The following is a 15,958-nucleotide window of genomic DNA, read 5'->3' as shown; positions in this document are numbered from 1 at the left end:
ATGTAAAGATTAGCTCCCTTTCTATTGTGCAGTAATTAAAGCATATATGTGTTGGGTTCGGCAGGATTCCAACCCCTCGTGTTATTGAAAAAGACGTTGCTTCATGGGTGGGCGAGCACAGGCCGTGGAACCTTCCAGAAGGAGGTGGGGCTGAATGACTGACCGCACGTGACCAACAGCGGCCAGTGGTAGGCCGTGGAACCTTCCAGAGGGAGGCAGGGGTGAATGACCGCACGTGACCAACAGCGCCCATTGGTAGGCCGTGGAACCTTCCAGAGGGAGGCGGGGCTGAATAACCGCACTTGACCAACAGCGACCAGTGGTAGGCCGTGGAACCTTCCAGAAGGGAATTCCCCCCGATAAAAGGCCGTGCTGATCATAGCCTAGACAAACAGCGACGTGGCTGGTGGTCGTTCCCCATGCTGGTCGTTCTCCGAGCTGGTCGTTTTCCGAGCTGATCATTCTCCATGCTGATCGTTCCCCATGCTGATCTTCCTCCAAGCTGGCCATTCTTCATGCTGATCCTCCTTCGTGCTGTCTACCGGATCGACCCGTACACCACGCGCAAGAACTGCCCTCACCCAAATCAGCATCCGCACGTCCTCCCGGTGGTATGAATCTAACCGGCGTGACTTATCCCCTGTGTGAGTGTGCCAGGCACCTGTGTTGGCAATAGATAGGTAAGGATTTATGCTAAGCCTGCTTCTCATCATTTTCTGTGCTTTTTGTGAATAAAGACGTGTACATTGTATTTCCTCTCGACCTGCCCATGTGCCTCTTTATCCCCATTGACCCAGCATCGTTCTAACCGAATTCGGCTGCTCAATTAGGTCCGTAGATCACACAGTGTAAAACAGCGACCCACACCATGCGATTCGCTCGGCGTGCCTGATTGAACTTGGTGTGAGATCGCGAGGGGTTCAATACCTGGTCTTCATGGTCACGTGGTCTCGAAGGTATTTGGAACACGGTCGATAACCCTTCGGCCCGTGGTTGGGCGATTGGCGATTGGAGTTGCTTTGTAATCCGCCGGGCACGAGCTTTGTCGCGGTTGACGGCCCGTGGATCCGGTGTCTGTGGGGAAACGGAGTCTTAACCTCCCCCCACCCCCCTTAGTACGTCGACGGACACGGGATCCGCAACAATATTTTGGTAACCACACATGTATTTCTTTGGTTTTCAGTGGAACAAAACAAAAAAGCTGAAAAATTACGAAATCTTAGCTTATTCCACACAGAAATGAAACAACTTGAAACAACTTCCTCCAAATTCTGGTGGCGTCTGGTCAAATCCGTTTCTGGTGTTTGTTCCCCCTCAATCCCCTCCCTTACCTCAAAAGGCTACACAGTTGACAACGCCCATGACAAACCCGAATGCCTCAACTCTGTGTTTGCATCAAAATCTTGTATCCCAAACACATCTCTCTCTGTTCCCACCTTACCCAGTCGAACCCAACTGCTCCTGGACTCTGTGTCCTTCTCTCCTGACAAGGTGGAGAAGTTTTTGTCAAACCTCGACTCTGATTCTGCAACTGGACCAGACGGCCTCAGCCCACGGGTCCTACAATCCTGCTCTGCCGCTCTTTCACTCCCTCTCTCTGTTCTCTTCACCCTCTCTTTTGCTCAAGGTCAACTGCCATCTGCTTGGAAATCAGCCAACATCACCGCTTTGCACAAAAAAGGTGCAAAAACAGATCCTTGCAACTACAGACCAATCAGCCTGCTCACAATAATCAGCAAAGTCATGGAATCCATCATTGCTTCAGATATCAAATCCTTCCTCTTCTCCAATGGCTTGATCTCCGATCATCAATTTGGATTCAGACCAGGTCATTCTACTCTGGACATGCTGCTTCTGCCGTCTCAACAATGGATGGAGGACCTCAATGCCAAACAGGAAATCAGAGCTGTCTCCCTTGATATATCACGTGCCTTCGATACGGTCTGGCACCCAGCTCTGCTCACCAAACTCTCCTCCTATGGTATCCATGGAAACATCCACGCATGGCTTGCGGACTTCCTCTCTGGTCATAGTCAACGTGTGGCCCTGAATGGATTTCTCTCATCTCCCCTTCCTGTTCTGGCTGGAGTTCTTCAAGGCAGTGTTCTGGGCCCTGTGCTATTTCTGGTCTTCATCAATGATCTCTCCGACTCTCTGGAAAATCCTCTCTATCTCTTTGCTGATGACTCCACTCTCTGCCGCCACATATCTCAACCCTCAGATAGGCAGTCTGTAGCCTCTTCACTCTCTGCGGACCTGTACAATATCACAAACTGGTCAAACAAGTGGAGCATGTGCTTCAATCCTGACAAATCTCACACTCTCATTTTGTCTCTCCATAAAGACTGTCTGGAAAACCCTCCCATCTACTTTCTGAACAATCCTCTCCAAGAGGTTCTGTCACTCAAGCTTTTGAGTCTCATTATCTGCCATGATCTTTCCTGGCAAAACCACATTTCCAAGCTGGCCTCCAAAGCCAGTCGCCGACGGGGCATACTCCATCGTGCGAAGTCCTTCCTTGGTACACCTAAGCTCCTCCCTCACCCATATACAAGGTTTTCATCCGCAGCCCATAGAGATTATTAGCGATTACCTTTGCATCCGCATATCACAGTGCAGCTCATTGAGAGTGCATTTGGAGGGAGAGGTGTGCAATAATTGATTGATTAATTGCATAATAAAAATCAATAAAAGATTATCATAAAATATTTTCGTAATCAATTGGCTAATAGCATAACTAAACCACTAGTGCTTCATCCGAAGATGTATCTTTCAGAAATTTAATAAAATAAGTCATTAATAAAAAATTTTAAATAATTAATTGATTAATCAATAAATAATTCATCGATTAAATGATTAATGAATAATTCAAAAATATCCTTTATAGCCACATCACATGGTCACTGACATGTCCAAATATTAGCTTCCTAGCTCAAAAGGTGCCTGTGATATTGCCCAGATGAGAGAAAGAAAAAAAAAAAGATTACTAATGAAAATAAATAAATAATAATCATAAAAAAATTAAATAGTCAATCAATTGGCTCATAGAATACATAAACCACCACCATTTCATCCGAATCTGTAACTTAAAAAAAAAAATTAAGTCATTCATCAAATAATTAAATAATTAATCGATTAATGAATCAATCAATAAAAAATACAATTTACAGCCAGATCACTTGGTCATTGTCATGTCCAAATATCAGCTTCCAAGGTCAAAAGGTGCCTGAGATATTGGCCAGATGAGAAATAAAATAAATAAATAATTAATAATGAAAATAAATAAATAATAATCATAAAAAAATAATTAATCAATTCGCTTATAGAACACATAAACCACCACCATTTCATCAGAATCTGTGACTTAAAAAAAAAAATTTTTTTATTCATTAATCGAATAATTAAATAATTAATCGATTAATTTATTAATTGATTAATCAATAAATCAAAAAAGCCTTTGCAGCCAAATCACTTGGTCATTGGCATGTCCAAATATCAGCTTCCTAACTCAAAAGGTGCCTGAGATAATGCCCCGAAGAGACAGGAAATGTATAACTACTTAATTAATCGCTCATAATTAAATAACTCATCAATTAATTGATTAATCAAAAAACAAAAAAATACCGTTTTTGAGAATGGACTTGCTCACTATTGTGCCGAAATTTCAGCTTCCCAGCTCAAAGGATGGCTGAGATATCGCCCGGACAAACAAGAAAACAAGTACAGATACATTCAAAGTACACCGCCCCCATGCCAAATAATTAAATATCCTCCAGCGCAGCATTGCCGGGGCGCTTCCGGTGCCCGATAATACCGTGGTGCAGCTCATAGAGACTGCATTGGGAGGGAGAGGTGTACAATAATTGATTGATTAATTGCATAATTAAAATCAATAAAAGACAAGTACAGATACATTCAAAGTACACCGCCCCCATGTCAAATAATTAAATATCATACAGCGCAGCATTGCCGGGGCGCCTCCGGTGCCCGGCAATACCGCAGTGCAGCTCATAGAGACTGCATTGGGAGGGAGAGGTGTACAATAATTGATTGATTAATTGCATAATTAAAATAAATAAAAGATTATTACAAAATATTGTCTCAATCAATTGGCTAATAGCATAACTAAACCATTAGTGCTTCATCCGAAGATGTATCTTTCAGAAATTTAATTAAATAAGTCATTAGTAAAAATTTAAATAATTAATTGATTAATCAATAAATAATTAATCGATTAAATGATTAATCAATAAATCAAAAATATCTTTGATAGCCACATCACTTGGTCACTGTCATGTCCAAATATTAGCTTCCCAGCTCAAAAGGTGCCTGAGATATTGGCCAAATGAGAAAGAAAAGAAATAAATGATTAATAATGAAAATAAAAAATAATAATCATTAAAAAATTAAATTATTAATCAATTCGGTCAGAGAACACATAAACCACAACCATTTCATCAGAATCTGTAACTTAAAAAAAAAAATTTTAGTCATTAATTGAATAATTAAATAATTGATTGATTGATTGATTAATTGATTAATTAATAAATCAAAAATAGCCTTTGCAGCCAAATCACCTGGTCATTGGCATGTCCAAAATATCAGCTTCCTAACTCAAAAGGTGCCTGAGTTAATGGTCAGAAAAGAAAGGAAATTTAATTAATTAAATGAGTACTTAATTAATCGCTAATAATTAAATAACTCCTCAAATAATTGATTAATCAAAAAACAAAAAATACAGTTTTTGAGAAAGGACACTCACAATTCTGCCGAAATTTCAGCTTCCTCGCTCAAAGGATGGCTGAGATATCGCCCGGACAAACAAGAGAGAAAGAAAGAAAGAAAACACCCAGAGTGAAAACTGAGTACTCCCTTTGAGCGTGCGTCACTGCCGAGCCCCCTTCAGTGCCCGGAAATGACATTTTGCAGTGCCTGGAAATGGCAACAAGGAGTGGTGTACAACAAGTAAAGATACATTCAAAGTACATCGCCCCCAAGCCAAATAATTAAATATCCTCCAGCGCGGCATTGCCAGGGCGCCTGAGGCACCCGGCAATACCGCAGTGCAGCTCATAGAGACTGCATTGGGAGGGAGAGGGGTACAATAATTGATTGATTAATTGAATAATTACAATCAAGAAAAAATTGTCATAAAATATTTTCTTAATCAATTGGCTAATAGCATAACTAAACCACCAGTGCTTCATCCGAAGATGTATCTTTTAGAAATTTAATTAAATAAGGCATTAATAAAAAAATTAAATAATTAATTGATTAATCAAAAAATAATGAATCGCTCAAGTGATTAATCAATAAATCAAAAATATCCTTTGTAGCCACATCACTTGGTCACTGTCATGTCCAAATATTAGCTTCCGAGCTCAAAAGGTGCCTGTGATATTGCCCAGATGAGAAAGAACATAAATAAATAATTAATAATTAATAATGAAAATAAATAAATAATAATCATTAAAAAATGAAATAATTAATCAATTCGCTGATATAACACATAAACAACCACCATTTCATCAGAATGTACAACTTTAAAAAAAATTTTTAGTCGTTAATCGAATGATGAAATAATTAATTGATTAATTGATCAATCAATAAATTAAAAATAGCCTTTGCAGCCAAATCACTTGGTCATTGGCATGTCCAAATATCAGCTTCCTATCTCAAAAGGTGCCTGAGATAATGGCCAGAAGAGAAAGGAAATGTATGTCCTTAATTAATCGCTAATAATTAATTAATTCATCAATTAATTGATTAATCAAAAAACAAAAAAATACAGTTTTTGCCAAAGTACTTGCCAAAGTATAGTGCCGCAATTTCAGCTTCCCAGCTCAAAGAATGGCTGAAATATCACCCCGGACAAACAAGAAAACAAACAAGTACAGATACATTCAAAGTACACCACCCCCATGCCAAATAATTAAATATCCTACAGCGCGGCATTGCCGGGGCGCCTCCGGCGTCCGGCAATACCGCAGTGCAGCTCATAGAGGCTGCATTGGGAGGGAGAGGTGTACACTAATTGATTGATTAATTGTATAATTAACATCAATAAAAGATTATCACAAAATATTTTCTTAATCAATTGGCTAACAGCATAACTAAACCACTCGTTCTTCATCCGAAGATGTATCTTTTAGAAATTTAATTAAATAATTCATTAATAAAAAAGTGAATAATTAATTGATTCATCAATAAATAATTAATCGATTAATCAATAAATAATTAATCGATTAAATGATTAATCAATAAATCAAAAATATCCTTGATAGCCACATCACTTGGTCACTCATGTCCAAATATTAGCTTCCGAGCTCAAAAGGTGCCTGAGATATTGGCCAAATGAGAAAGAAAATAAATAAATGATTAATAATGAAATTAAATAAATAATAATCATTAAAAGATTAAATTATTAATCAATTCGGTCAGAGAACACATAAACCACCACCATTTCATCAGAATCTGTAACTTAAAAAAAAATATTTGGGTCATTAATCGAATAATTAAATAATTAATCGATTAAATGATTAATTGATTAATTAATAAATCAAAAATAGCCTTTGCAGCCAAATCACCTGGTCATTGGCATGTCCAAATATCAGCTTCCTAACTCAAAAGGTGCCTGAGTTGATGGTCAGAAGAGAAAGGAAATTTGATTAATTAAATAAGTACTTAATTAATCGCTAATAATTAAATAACTCCTCAATTAATTGATTAATGAAAAAACAAAAAATAACGTTTTTGACAAAGGACTTGTTCACTATTGTGCCGAAATTTCAGCTTCCTAGCTCAAAGGATGGCTGAGATATCGCCCGGACAAACAACCAAGAAAACAAACAAACAAGAAAGAAAGCAAGAAAGAAAACAACCAGAGTGAAAACTGAGTACTCCCTTTCAGCGTGCGTCATTGCCGAGCCCCTTCGGTGCCGGGCAATGACGTTATGCAGCGCCTGGAGATGGCATAGAAAATGTGCGGTGTACAACAACAACAAAAAAGACTCGGTCTGCACACCTCGGACACCCACAGCACCACATTGACCCCCAGACTACCCAACTACATCACCACAAGCCCGTTTCCCAAATATTGGTGCCGTTGCTCCCGTAGCTAGTTGAAGGCTGTGTGCTACTACCCTATTACATTTTTATCGCAGCCTCCAACACTCTGGTCTAACACACCCGGATCAATAATGGTGCCACTGGTTTCAGTGACCACCATGGATGGCCTCTTCACAAAATTCGCCCTTAAATTTGGATCTTACTATCAGATTACTCATGTCAATTATTTTTCACAATTCACTAATCTCACCAAAGAAGGGTGCTTCTCCATAGATTTGCCAGCTGAGCATGGCCCCATACGCTCAGCTCATTACAAATTCCCATTCACAAAACCCAAGGCCCTCTTCCCAAGCCGGGATTCCACAAATCACAAGGGAATATCTGTGGATGATCATTTTCACACAATCATGTTCCACAGATGCCACAATGTTTGTCCAACGACAACAACAACAACAACAACAACAGGCATTTTAAGGCCATTTTCCCTGCTCGAGCAGGGGTTAGCCTTGCGGGCCCCATGACAATCTTTTCCATTTTGACCTTTTTTTTTTTTTTCTTTTTTTTTTGTATACTGAATCGAGGCTCGTGAAAGAGCTGACAACCGCGAGGGAAAGACAGCACAGGGGGACCACGAGGGAAAGACAGTACAGGGGGACCGCGAGGGAAAGACAGCACAGGGGGACCACGAGGGAAAGACAGCACAGGGGGACCACGAGGGAAAGACAGCACAGGGGGACCACGAGGGAAAGACAGCACAGGGGGACCACGACGGAAAGACAGCACAGGGGGGCCACGACGGAAAGACAGCACAGGGGGACCACGAGGGAAAGACAGTACAGGGAGACCGCGAGGGAAAGACAGTACAGGGGGACCGCGAGGGAAAGACAGCACAGGGGGACCATGAGGGAAAGACAGCACAGGGGGACCATGAGGGAAAGACAGTACAGGGGGACCACGAGGGAAAGACAGCACAGGGGGACCATGAGGGAAAGACAGTACAGGGGGACCGCGAGGGAAAGACAGTACAGGGGGACCGCGAGGGAAAGACAGTACAGGGGGACTGCGAGGGAAAGACAGTACAGGGGGACCGTGAGGGAAAGACAGCACAGGGGGACCGCAAGGGAAATACAGCACAGGGGGACCACGAGGGAAAGACAGTACAGGGGGACCACGAGGGAAAGACAGCACAGGGGGACCGCGAGGGAAAGACAGTACAGGGGGACTGCGAGGGTAAGACAGCACAGGGGGACCACGAGGGAAAGACAGCACAGGGGGACCACGAGGGAAAGACAGCACAGGGGGACCGCGAGGGAAATACAGCACAGGGGGACCACGAGGGAAAGACAGTACAGGGGGACCACGAGGGAAAGACAGCACAGGGGGAAAAATAAAAGATGTATTTTCTACATCTCCCCTTGTTAACCCCCTTGCCTGCATTTCTTCTTCCACCACCTTTAGCCAAGTCTTTCTGGGTCTTCCCCGTCCTCTACTTCCTTCTACATTCATTTCCATCACTCTTTTCAACCAGTCATTTTCATCCTTCCTCAACATATGACCAAACCATCTCAACCTGTTTCTCTTCACAGCATCCATCACATGCTCTATTCCCATCATCTTTCGCAATTCATCATTTGTCTTCCTCTCTCTCAACGATACTCCACACATCCACCGAACCATTCGCATTTCCACCCTTTCCAGCCTTCGTTGATGCTCTACGTTCATTACCCATGTCTCGCTCCCATAAATCATAACACTTCTCACACATGCAGCATACACCTTTCCCTTCAGCTTCAACGGTACTCCCCTCATCATCAGCACGCCACTCAGTTCCCGAAACTTCTTCCATGCACATCTCACTCGAGCAACCGTTGCCGAGTCTGATCCACCTTCTCCATTCAGCATGTCTCCGAGGTAGCAAAATGTTTTCACACCTTCCAGCTTCACGCCGTCTCAAAGTCCAACTCAACATTTCCTCCATCTGCAGCTCCCTCTGTGCACACCTTACATTTGAATGTAGCTGCCACACTGGTTAATGACCCTCTCAGACCACTACATTTTTGATGAACCCACTCAGCGCACATTGTACATTGAATGGAATTCACTCCGACACCCTTCCTGCACACAGCACACGGCCACTTCCCAGTTCTTTCCACCTCACCACATGCTTTACCACTTGCCGTCCCCTTCGTTTTTTCGATATTCACCTTCAGACCTTTTGTCTCCATACATTCCTTCCACTTGTTCATCTTCTCCTTCAGTCCATCCATACTTTCTGCAATCAACACCAGATCATCTGCATACAACAACTCCCACGGTAAACCCTCCTTTACGTTCCGAGCCAGCACCTCCATCACAGCTACAAATAGTAGTGGACTTAGTACTGACCCCTAATGCACTCCCACCTTCACATCAAACTCACCACTGTTCCCATCCTTCGTCCTTACAGCTGTGCATGCTCTTTTGTACATTGCCATCACAACTCTGATCAACCATTCCTCCACTCCTAACTTCCTCAATGCCAATGTCAACACTTCACGTGGAAACCTATCGAATGATTTCTCCAGATCAACAAATCCAAGAAACAACTTCTTCCTCTTCTCCATGTACTTCTCCTGCAACTGCCTCACAATAAAAAGCACGTCTGTCGTTCCTCTTCCTGGCATAAATCCAAACTGCATTTCGTCAATCTTCACTTTCTTCCTTATCCTCCTCTCCAACACCCTTTCCAATACCTTCATTCCATGCTCCAATAACTTTATCGCTTGATACGAGCCACAGTCCAGAGGGTTACCTTTCCCCTTGTAGAGAGGGACGAGGGTACTCAGGTCCCAATCCCCTGGAATGCGGCCTTCTTTCACCACCAGCTTGCAGATCTCTGTTATTCTATTCACACCCCAATTTCCCACTGCCTTCAACATATCTCCCACAACTACCGTCAGCCCTCTCGCTTTTCTACTCTTCATTGCTTTTATCGCTTCCTCAACTTCCTCCTCGGTTATCTTCTCTGCCGGTCCTAAAACTGGGTTACTCTCTATGTTGCCATCCCATTCATTCTTTGCATTCAACAATATTTCCATATATCTCTTCCATCTTCCTTTAATTGTCCCCCGTCGCACCGCGGAGCGAAAGGGGGACTATGGTTTTCCCCTCCGTCCGTGTGTCCGTCTGTGCGTGCGTGCGGGCGTGTGTGTGTGCGTGCGTGCATGCGTAAGCGAAGGACCGCATTCGAATTTGCTGTGTGGGTGCAACCCACGTCAAAATCCAAGATGGCCGCCGCCGTGTATGTCTGATGCCATGTATGTCTGAACCTTGTGAGCTGAATATCTTGAAAAACAAGCAAAGTACCAACTTCTAATTTGGTGTGTGGGTGTATCTCGGCATAAGGAAGAAGGCTATTGAAAATTGGGTCGCCACGTCCAAATCCAAGATGGCCGCCACCATGTATGTCTGAACCTTGTGAGATGAATATCTTGAAAAATAAGCAAAGTACCAACTTCTAATTTGGTGTGTGGGTGTATCTCGGCATAAGGAAGAAGGCTTTTGAAAATTGGGTCGCCACGTCAAAATCCAAGATGGCCGCCACCATATATATGTCTGAACCTTGTGAGTGAAATATCTCGAAAAATAAGCGAAGTACCAACTTCTAATCTGGTGTGTGGGTGTATCTAGGCACAAGGAACAACGCTGTTTAAAATTGTGTCGCTACGTCAAAATCCAAGATGGCCGCCGCCATGTATGTCTGAACCTTGTGAGATGAATATCTTGAAAAATAAGCGAAGTACCAACTTCTAATTTGGTGTGTGGGTGTATCTGTCCATAAGGAAGACGGCTTTTGAAAATTGGGTCGCCACGTCAGTAGGGAATAAATGTTGATGTTGGGACACTCTCCCATTGACTTACATGTTAATTTTCTTCAATAATAGTTCATTTTCTGAATTTTAGGGACATTTTCATTGATTTTAAACACTCCTATTTCTCCACTCTCATTTTCTCCCATTGACTTACATGTTAATTTTTTCCTCTCACCCTCATTTTTTCATTAGCTTTTTTGATATTACTGCATCCCAAAACACCCTAATATTTACGATCCTTCTGGCCTTATGAACCCATGATCCTTCTGGCCTTATAAACCTATGATCCTTCTGGCCTTATAAACCTATAGTCCTTCTGGCCTTATGAACCTATGATCCTTCTGGCTTTATGAACCTATGATCCTTCTGGCCTTATAAACCACTCCCCTATTTCCTTATGATCTAAGCCTTATGAACCTTTTACTCTTAATATCAATGATCCCGAGTAGACCACTCAAACAATTTACCCCTTAAGTATATTAATACCTACTCTTAGCCTCAATGCCACACACCATTTTTAAACACCTCTATTTTCTAGTATTTGTTTTGTTAACTTTTTTTACCAGTTGCCTTACCATTGATTACACCTCCACTCTTTTTTTATATATACTTATATGTCCATAAGGGAGACTTTAAATTCCATTTTCTAAAATAAACCTCATCATCAAAAGCTCCGAATGCTTTCTTATTTATATCTTCTGAATATAATTGATGTTTATAACTTCTTATTCCATTAATCTTTCTAAACTCTTCTTTCTTTGTTGTTAAACATGTATAATAATCATTAAAATTTATGGTTGCCTTTACCACCGACTCTTTTATACCCTTAAGCCTCTTCCCCTCTATCACAACATCCTTTAACTTCTTATCAGTCTTTTCAATGTATTTATAAGCATAAGCCTTGAACCTCAATCCCACAAATTCACTCATAACATATCCTCCTAATTCATCCTTAAACTTTCCAATCACCTTTTTATTTTTAGAAGAGAACAACTCGCTCTCTTCACTATAATTACTAGTGTCATAGATATTAATGTCCTTTTTCATGTCTGAATAAACATCATCAGTATTAATTTTCAAAATAAAACTATCTGTATCCATATACAACAATGACACATTATCCTTATACTTTGATTTTAGATTATTATAAAAGTAATCATACATCAAGGACTTTGATAAATCAAGTATTGAGGTACCAATGTAAATAGGTTTGTTCATCTTAACGCTTTCTCTCATCAAATGTATCGCACAAAAGTTTTCCGTAAAAACTTCTACTCTCGAGAAGCTTGGTCTGTTGATTAATTTTGATGCTTGTTTCCATGATGTCCTGATATATATATATTGCATGATTGTATTCTACAGGATGATGCCAGAGATCTGATTGTTATTAAACCTACCTATGGGACAAAGTTGTGGACTTGATTGATTTCACAACAGTATAATTGTGTAAAACAATTTTACACTCAATGTATAATTGTATAAACGTTTTTTTCTCTGATGTGTAATTATTGTACACCGCACCTTTCCTATGCCATCTCCAGGCATTGCAAATCGTCATTGCTGGGCACCGAAGGGGGCTCGGCAGTGACGCACGCTGAAAGGGAGTACTCAGTTTTCACTCTGGTTGTTTGTTTGTTTGTTTTCTTGCTTTCTTGTTTGTTTTCTTGTTTGTTTGTCCGGGGACGATATCTCAGCCATCCTTTGAGCTAGGAAGCTGAAATTTCGGCACAGTAGTGATCAAGTCCTTTGTCAAAAAAATTATTTTTGGTTTTTTGAATAATCAATTAATTGAGGAGTTATTTAATTATTAGCGATTAACCCTGGTGTTGGGCTAGCGGCTAGGGTGCGGCTTAGGATCCTAGGATCCTGGGTTCGAATCCCGGTCAAACGCTGAATTAACGCCAGGGGGGTTGACTCAGCCTGTCATCCTTCCGAGGTCGGCTAATTGAGTACCAGTTCACTGGTAATTCCCTGCTTGTCGTTAAAGGCGGCAAAAAGGGTTGGCGTCAGGAAGGGCATCCGGCCGTAAAACATTGCTTCAAAAAGGGGACCGAAAAACAACAACAACCACAGTTCCCGAAAAAGGCCAACCCCCGCTTGCGGGGAAAAATGGCCTCTAAAGGTGTTTTTTTTTTTGTTTTTTTTAATTAAGTACTTATTTAATGAATCAAATTTCCTTTCTCTTCTGACCATTAACTCAGGCATCTTTTGAGTTAGGAAGCTGATATTTGGACATGCCAATGACAAGGTGATTTGGCTGCAAAGGCTATTTTTGATTTATTAATTAATCAATTAATCAATTAATCGATTAATTATTTAATTATTCAATTAATGACTAAATGTTTTTGTTTTTTTTTGTTACAGATTCTGATGAAATGGTGGTGGTTTATGTGTTCTCTGACCGAATTGATTAATAATTTAATTTTTTTATGATTATTATTTATTTATTTTCATTATTAATCATTTATTTATTTTCTTTCTCATTTGGTCAATATCTCAGGCACCTTTTGAGCTCGGAAGATAATATTTGGACATGAGTGACCAAGTGATGTGGCTATCAAGGATATTTTTGATTTATTGATTAATCATTTAATCGATTAATTATTTATTGATTAATCGATTAATAATTATTTGTTGATTAATCAATTAATTATTTAATTTTTTATTACTTATTTGATTAAATTTCTAAAAGATACATCTTCGGATGAAGCACTAGTGGTTTTGTTATGGTATTAGCCAATTGATTAAGAAAATATTTTGTGATAAACTATTATTGATTTTAATTATACAATTAATCAATCAATTAGTGTACACCTCTCCCTCCCAATGCAGCCTCTATGAGCTGCACTGCGGTATTGCCGGACGCCGGAGGCGCCCCGGCAATGCCGCGCTGTAGGATATTTAATTATTTGGCATGGGGGCGGTGTACTTTGAATGTATCTGTACTTGTTGTACACCGCACCTTTCCTATGCCATCTCCAGGCATTGCAAATCGTCATTGCCGGGCACACAAGGGGGCTCGGCAGTGACGCACGCTGAAAGGGAGTACTCAGTTTTCACTCTGGTTGTTGTACACCGCACCTTTCCTGTGCCATCTCCAGGCATTGCAAATCGTCATTGCTGGGCCCCAAAGGGGGCTCGGCAGTGACGCACGCTGAAAGGGAGTACTCAGTTTTCACTCTGGATGTTTGTTTGTTTGTTTGTTAGTTATATAAAGATAAATAGTTATATAAACTATTTTACCTCTGACGTGTAATTATATAAACTATTTTACCTTTGATGTGTAATTATATAAAACGATTTTACCTCTGATGTGTAATTATATAAAACTATTTTACCTCTGACATGTAATTACATAAACTATTTTTCCTCTGATGTGTAATTATATAAACTATTTTACCTCTGATGTGTAATTATATAAAACTATTTTACCTCTGATGTATAATTATATAAAACTATTTTACCTCTGATGTGTAATTATATAAACTATTTTACCTCTGATGTATAATTATATAAACTAGTTTTCCTCTGATGTGTAATTATATACACTATTTTACCTCTGATGTATAATTATATAAAACTATTTTATCTCTGATGTATAATTATATAAAACGATTTTACCTCTGATGTGTAATTATATGAAACTATTTTACCTCTGATGTGTAATTATATAAACTATTCTTCCTCTGATGTGTAATTATATAAACTATTTTACCTCTGATGTATAATTATATAAACTATTTTATCTCTGATGTATAATTATATAAAACTATTTTAGCTCTGATGTGTAATTATATAAAACTATTTTCTCTTTGATGTGTAATTATATAAACTATTTTACCTCTGATGTATAATTATATAAAACTATTTTATCTCTGATGTATAATTATATAAAACTATTTTAGCTCTGATGTGTAATTATATAAACTATTTTCTCTTTGATGTGTAATTATATAAACTATTTTACCTCTGATGTGTAATTATATAAACTATTTTACCTCTGATGTGTAATTATATAAACTATTTTTCCTCTGATGTGTAATTATATAAACTATTTTACTTCTGATGTATAATTATATAAACTATTTTACTTCTGATGTGTAATTATATAAAACTATTTTATCTCTGATGTATAATTATATAAAACTATTTTACCTCTGATGTATAATTATATAAACTATTTTACTTCTGATGTGTAATTATATAAAACTATTTTATCTCTGATGTATAATTATATAAACTATTTTACCTCTGATGTATAATTATATAAACTATTTTACTTCTGATGTGTAATTATATAAAACTATTTTATCTCTGATGTATAATTATATAAAACTATTTTACCTCTGATGTGTAATTATATAAACTATTTTCTCTTTGATGTATAATTATATAAACTATTTTACCTCTGATGTATAATTATATAAAACTATTTTATCTCTGATGTATAATTATATAAAACTATTTTATCTCTGATGTATAATTATATAAACTATTTTATCTCTGATGTATAATTATATAAAACTATTTTTCCTCTGATGTGTAATTATATAAAACTATTTTTCCTCTGATGTGTAATTATATAAAACTATTTTATCTCTGATGTATAATTATATAAAACTATTTTATCTCTGATGTATAATTATATAAAACTATTTTTCCTCTGATGTGTAATTATATAAAACTATTTTATCTCTGATGTATAATTATATAAAACTATTTTTCCTCTGATGTGTAATTATATAAAACTATTTTTCCTCTGATGTATAATTATATAAAACTATTTTAGCTCTGATGTGTAATTATATAAAACTATTTTCTCTTTGATGTGTAATTATATAAACTATTTTACCTCTGATGTATAATAATATAAAACTATTTTATCTCTGATGTATAATTATATAAAACTATTTTACCTCTGATGTATAATTATATAAAACTATTTTACCTCTGATGTGTAATTATATAAACTATTTTACCTCTGATGTATAATTATATAAACTATTTTTCCTCTGATGTGTCATAATATAAACTATTTT

This window comes from Myxine glutinosa, chromosome 7 (assembly GCF_964187855.1).
Source record: "Myxine glutinosa chromosome 7, kmMyxGlut1.1, whole genome shotgun sequence".
Lineage (NCBI taxonomy): Eukaryota > Metazoa > Chordata > Myxini > Myxiniformes > Myxinidae > Myxine > Myxine glutinosa.
This window is presented reverse-complemented; position numbering follows the sequence as displayed.